This window comes from Belonocnema kinseyi, chromosome 4 (assembly GCF_010883055.1).
Source record: "Belonocnema kinseyi isolate 2016_QV_RU_SX_M_011 chromosome 4, B_treatae_v1, whole genome shotgun sequence".
Lineage (NCBI taxonomy): Eukaryota > Metazoa > Arthropoda > Insecta > Hymenoptera > Cynipidae > Belonocnema > Belonocnema kinseyi.
Genome location: NC_046660.1, coordinates 143904202 through 143911163, shown reverse-complemented (window position 1 = coordinate 143911163; position 6962 = coordinate 143904202). Strand labels below are relative to the sequence as shown.

Sequence of the window (6962 nt, the reverse complement as noted above, 5' to 3'; positions counted from 1 at the left end):
GTTGCCCAGGATATATGTTAAAAGAAGAGTTAGGAAGAGAAAATATGGTTACTAGACAAATTAAGAGAGCATGGAGGTTTGAAGAGAAGCTAAAAAGGGGAGCGAGAAGTAAAATTGCACAAGCATGTTTCGGTGAAATTCGGAACAATGAAGCGAGAGGTAATGTGGGAAATTCAAGATGCGAGGTAGAAAGGAGAAAAATGAGAAGGGTGTGTAATATTCGAGAAGGGGTTATGGAGTGGCAGGACATAGAGTTAGAGCTATTGGTTAAACAAGGAGAAGAGAGATGGACAAAGATGATAGATTCGAGGTACAATATATGGTATATGATGGTCAAAGGGTTGACGGAACCAGAATATCTGCAAAAAATAAAAAAGGAAGAAAAATTGAGTAGGGTTGTACGGTTCAGAATGAGAGAAGGAGTGAGAGCATGCAGATATTGGATGAATGAAGAGGAGAATTTATGCAGAGTATGTGGATACGAAATGGAGTCATGGGCACATGTATTAGAGAGATGTACAGGAGAGGAAGAGGGACAGTTGAGTGTGGATGAGTGTGTAAGATGGATCTTGGATGGTAGTGGACAGGGAGTGATGTGGATGAAGAAATTGGATAAAGTAAAGGAAAGCAAGGGAGTAGGGCAGAGCCAAACGGGTGATCCTGAAAAGGGACAGTAAAAAACGAAAATTGTTTTAAATATCGTGGAAAATACATTTTTTTTATGGTAAGAGGAAACGGAAGTCCTGGAAGCTCGCTCATTTTAGGAATTAATATCACTACTGTTACTATTGTTTATCCTACGTAATGCGAAAGAGTAGAATATAAGTAGTAGTTAAGTTAGACTAAGGATGGAATTGTAAATATATGTACAGGGAGCGGTGGCCCTCAAACCCGTAAAAGGGAGAGATTAAGTACTTACATACATACATACTACAAACAAGTACAAACAATTACATTTAAATCAGCAAATACGATTATTTTTCACATTTTTTGGGATTAAATAATTGTTTAAATCATTGACATTTCTGTAAACAATTGAAAATTGTTTGATAAGTAATGAGAAATATTTAAATTGTCCACTAGTAATTATTTGTATAAAAAATACGACGAATATTTGCTAAAAAGTAACAATAATGAACGTAAAAATGTAGGTTTTTTTATTTTTGGGTCATATTTAGGGCGCTGCATAGTATAAACTTCACTCATTGTGTCTGTTAATAATATAAGTCTATGGCTCGGTCCCCACCTCGAAAATGTAGGCTCCTCCACTTTCTGTGAATAATATTTTAATTTTTCTAATGAAAAGCAGTGGAATTAAACCACAAAATATGAATCTTAAAGCAAATTATTTAATCAGTTCTGATCAACAGAACATTCATTGTGACGAAAGCAGTTTTATTTGAAACAAATAAAGATTCAAGAAAAAATATAGAAAAATTATGAATGTCTGTGATTGCAGAGTTTTCAATTGAAAACTGTGGAAAAGGAATTGCTCAAGAAAAGGCTACAAATTGCATACCCTTCCAGTTTCAACCTTGAAAATAAAATAAACGGAAATTCCATACTTCTCCTTTTCAACCATTTCCAATTTTGGGCGCAGCATTTTTTTTCAGTATTTTTTGCTGTATGATCGGACAAGAGAGAAAAAAGGTATATCCAGAAATGGAACGGATAAACTGATTTTCTTCTATCTTTTTTTAATCGTCTCGTCGTTATGTAATGAACCGATTGCAGAATATATAAATGAAATTCATTAATATTTAATCATTTTCAATCACTTTAAACCGCTGTAATCTCTAACAATAGGAAAGTTGAATGAGGCATGGCAGTTACTCAATCTCAATCCTGGACTCGATCCGAGTTTTACGATGTTTAAAGTATGGTCGAAAAAGTAATACTCTAGACCACCCGTCGTTTCATGTCGAGACGCAGGCCCTAATATTCCGTTCACCATGAGTGCGCATATGGTGGCGGTTTGCTATTTCCCAGGCGCATAAAATGCATCAATTTTCAATTAATTGGAATAAAACAAGAACCAGACCATTTTTCGGAAAGCTCTATGTTTGATTCTGTATTTCGACATTTATATTCTGTGGTCAAAACATGAAATCAAACAATTCAAAATTGTAAGTTCTCTAGGGTCAGAGAAGCTCAGAGAAATTCTCCGCAGGCACTCAGATAGATATATTTAAAGGTCTAGGTAGCTCCTTTTAATGTTTTAAAGGCTTTAAAATGTCCTTTCCGAAATTGAAATACGATCATAAATAACAAGCAGAGAGGCTGAAATTGAAATGAGAATTCGATCATAAATAACAAGTAGAGAGGCTATATCAATAGAGTAGCCGATACTCAAGGGTTCTTTGTTAAGCTTGTGGATTAAAATTTAGAAGAATATTTTTTAAATTTCATAGTTAACAGCCTAAAACATTAATTCGGAATTAATACAACGTTTCTCGTCAATGGAATGGGATACGCCAAAAAAGACATTTTTTAATTTAAATAAAAAATTGTATATTAGTAAATAAGTTATAATTATAAATTAGAGTAATGAGAAAATTCATCAATTAAAAAAAAAGTGTTAATAATTTGAAGAGAAATTTAAAAAGGGAAAGTCAGGTTAGCGATAGTCTATTACTGTAAATAACTCTTCCCGCTCGGTACGTGACGAATACAAAAGGAGCATTATATTACCGTCACACCACTCTTAAAAGGACCACTAAAAGGACCATGACAAGGACCCAAATCTCTCAGACTATCTCAGAGACTAAATCATTCAAATCGACTCTGCTTGTAGACTCAAATGGGCCAGGCTATTTCGCTTGAGAATACTCAGAGATTCCTATCGGTAGTGATGGGCTAATTTTCCAGCCTGAGAACGCGCTTTAACCGTTGGGGATCCGAATCACCCGAGGGAGGTCATTAAGCTCACCCTCACTCCCTTCTAAGATTTTCCCCGATCCCCTGGATTTTTAGGCCAAACAACACATAGAATTTTTTCAAATCATTTAAAAAAATTTTTTTTTACACCTTAAAATTATTACTCTTGGTCTAGTGGAATATTTATTAACATTAGTTTATTAATGTTCAATTATCTAAAATAATGGAGTTTGTTTACATATTTTCGTTTCGAATATTTTAAAAATAAAAATGTTTAATGTGGGTTTAGTGGAATATTTATTAATATTGGTTCATTAATTTTTAATTATGTAAACAAATTCTATTTGTTTCAAACATTTTTTTAATGACAATTAAATTTTTTTTAATTATTCAAACAATGTTATTAAACATTCCAATAAAGAAATATTAATAATTTTGATAAAAAAAATTATTTAAACAAATTCGATTTCTTTAAACAATTCACAATGAATGAACTAATATTAGTAAATATTCCACTAGACTAGTAGTAATAATTTTCAGGAGAAAAAATAAATGTTCGGAAAAGAGTTATTTATACAAATTCCATTTGTTTGAATAATTGAAAATTAATTAAAAAATGATAATAAATATTCCACCAGGCCAAAATTAATAATTTGAAGTAAAAACAAGACGAGAATACAGTGTTGAAAAGATCGATTTCATGAAGAATTAACATTTTTGGTTTTAAAGGTAGTTTTAAGGTAGTCGTGGGGGTGTATTAGGGGTGTTAAACCTATATGTCTGAAACATGAAATTCTTCGTTGGATAATTTTCCACAAACTCCCAAACTTTTCTGTCATATTTTTTCAAATCCTAAAAAATTATTCTAAAAACTCCAAAATTGATTTTTTCCATGCATCTTACAGGGGAAACTTCAAGTCAAAACTGGTACTGTTAAAATAAAATAATAAAAACATAAAAAATTAGGGAATTTCTTTTTTTTGATTTGGAATAAAATGGGAGGGATCGTTGCCCTTTAGCATGCAAACAAATTTGGCCATGTATTTTTGGACTACCCTAGTGTACATGCGACGCGAGCAGTGTGTCTCATCGAACGTCGGCATACCCGTTCACTACCGGGAATATATACCGAAATACTTCGATTTGGAAGCTAAAATTTTTTATTGCATATTCGGATTCTTTGGACAATAATGCGTATGATTTGTCTAAAACATATTTCTCGTTTCGCAATAGATGGTGCCGTAATCGACGAACTTCAATTTTTCTTCATTTTACTGTTACTGAGAATGCACGCTTACGATTGTACAATGCTCGAAATTAGTCTTAAAACAATCTATTATTTTTAGCGTAATCCAGGAACAACGACGTGCACGTTAGCAGTTTTCTGTTCCCTTCGGGGTGCTTGATTAACGTGAGTCCCCTCGCCTCTCACGATTCGAAGTACTCAGGGAATCATCTTTTAATTAAAGTAAGTGCTCAAAATGATGACATTCGACTTCAATGCACTTATCAATCCGTAATTCAAATGAATTTACACAACGCAGAAGTGTATCTTCTGGAATTTCAGCAGATGCACTTGTAATTCGGTAAATCATATTCTCCCGTGTTGGTTTTTCTTTGCACACTTTGTCTTTCAGATAGCCCCACAAAAAGGAATCTGCCGAAGTAAGATCTGGCGAAGTAAGATCTGGCGAAGTAAGATCTGGCGACCTTGCAGGCCAATTTATCGGACCGCCTCTACCAACGCAGAGACCATTGAAATCATGATCAAGAACTAATAGTGCTATCGCTGAATAGAGTGGCGGGCAACCATCATGTTAAAACCACATGTTCTGCCGTATTTCTAAGCTCTAGTCTTCAAGCAATATTGACAGTTTATTTTCCAAAATGAAGCAAGTGATACAATTTGATTTGGAAAACGCTGACCGTAGAGATTGAAAGCATTATCAAGATTTCGTCCAGCTGCTTCTCCATACACCAGAACCATTTCAATTTTTTCTCGTACGGTTAGATACTCCATTGTAAAGTAGCATTCGGAATAATCTTTGATCTAACTATACTAAGTTTTGTCTTAAATTTATTTTTTCTAATTTACTGTATTTAAGGAAAGAAAAAACTAAACACGTTCGTAATATTTCGATAGCCTCCGCTGACCTAAATATACAACAATGCCAGAGCTAAAACGTTTTGGCATGTTTTTCAAAATAATAAATACCAAAGAGATCCGAAGCTCGATTGCCCTTATTTTTAACAGACTTAAAAAAGAAGGAGATTCTAACTATGTTCATCGCGATGTATTTTTTTATGTACGAGTTTTTATTGCATTCGTTCAAAGATTCTGTAGCGATTTGAAAAATTCTTTTTTTCAGAGGTCAGTCATGTCACAATGAAAATGGTATATTTTTTAGTGTTAATGTATTGCATAATCGGAAGCGTGCATTCACAGTAACAGTAAAATAAAGAAAAATTGAATTCCGTCGATTACAGCGCCATCTATCGTGAAACGAAAAAAATGTTTTAAGTGAAATCATACGCATTTTTACCCAAAGAATCTGATGATGCAATATTAATAGGGGTTCCCATTAAAGATTTTGAACGGGCCCCCACCCCCAGGGGGTGGTGTATGGGAACCGATTTTAACATCAGTGTATGTACTCCGTATAGTGATTCAATTTTGATTCATAACATTTTTTCATAGAGTGTCTATTTTTCGAGATATTTGAAAGTTTCAAGCTAAAAATTGCACCCTGTATATACATGTATATATTAAAAAATTTTTCATAAGGACAACCGCCGGATTTCGCCGGGAGTGGATGCTAATCTGAAAAACTGCACCTGCTCCCAGAGAAATCGCGGTAAAATTCCAGCCACAACCACGTCTCACGACCGTGAGATAGGTGGTTACAGCGTGTAACGGAATCAATACGACGATCCAGCAAAAGTTTCTTTGCACCTTGAGAACACGGAGCGACCCAGGGACGACTGCCATCTGCATTTTTCCTGCAAGTGTTTTAGCATATTGTTGACACGCAGGGATGCTTTTTAGACTATTAACGAGTGAAAGCTTGGCACCTCAAAGAGCGCCGATGATAAGAACGATTAGCTAAACAGAATATTCCGGGTACCATCGTTGCAACTCCCTTATAAGGTCTCTAAGCCTCTCTTTCTTTTCATTTTCCTTGGCTGTGATGTTTTTGTTAGCTGGTGCCGAAAATTCGATAACGAACATGGTTTGCTTCTTGCAGCCAAGAAGAATCATGTCGGGCCTCGAGCGTGCAACTGAAACAATTGTCAAGAATATAAAGTTCCAGTATATGTGGCACCTCTCATTCTTGACAATTGTAGGTCGTTCCCGCATGAGTTGGACAACTAGATAGTATGTGAGCTAAATGCTCGGGGTGTGCATGGGACGCCCTGCAGCTATTATCGGGAATGTCTTGGCTCAAAATGTGGCGACGGTATGTTAAGGTGGAAATGACACCGTCTTGGCATGTCAAAATGAAATCCTCCGTACCAGACTTCAATCCGGGCGATTTAAGGAAAGCAAACGTTAGCTCACACGACATTGACTGATCCTCGACATTTCTGTGGAAGATACCGTGCATCCTCTTATCGAGTAGTTGTTCACGAAAGTTTTTCTCTTGTGCTTTCTTAATCCGAGCTTTCAGGAGTGAGTACTCGAAATAGATAAGATTTGATGCATTTTGCTCACCCCTAATACTGAAGTTGAGCCCAAGTGTTTCAGCAGCCTCGTCCGCTGCTTTGTATAGAAACGCTCCTTTGCCCACTTCTTCGTGCTTCCTGACCATTTTAAGAAGAGGGTCTCTTCCATTTGCAACTCTATTTACTGTACCCAGAATGATCCTGTTGTGAAGACATTCAAGGCTCAATATTCCGCGACCCCCTTGACGGCATGAGATATACAGTCGCGGAACGGAAGACTTAAGATGCATGCTTTTGTTCATGTGCATAACCGTTCTTGTCCCGATATCAAGAGATCTGACCAAATCCGTCGGATGAGACGTTTGTATCTGCTTCAGAGATTATCCTTTATAGATGTCACATCCTGAATGCGGCTCTGTGGC

General features: G+C 35.8%; 1 protein-coding gene across 2 annotated transcripts in view; it reads left to right on the top strand.

Annotated features, from left to right (window-relative positions):
* LOC117171797 (NADH dehydrogenase [ubiquinone] iron-sulfur protein 4, mitochondrial) overlaps window positions 1-6962 on the top strand; it is a 57306-nt gene that overhangs the window by 8068 nt on the left and 42276 nt on the right. The window contains exon 1 of one of the 2 annotated variants that reach the window (XM_033359409.1): window positions 4324-4345. The exons of the other annotated variant lie outside the window; for it this stretch is intronic. The gene's annotated coding sequence lies outside the window, so the exon portion shown is untranslated. Of the gene's footprint in view, window positions 1-4323; window positions 4346-6962 lie in introns of those variants that run through there. 2 annotated transcript variants of the gene reach the window in all.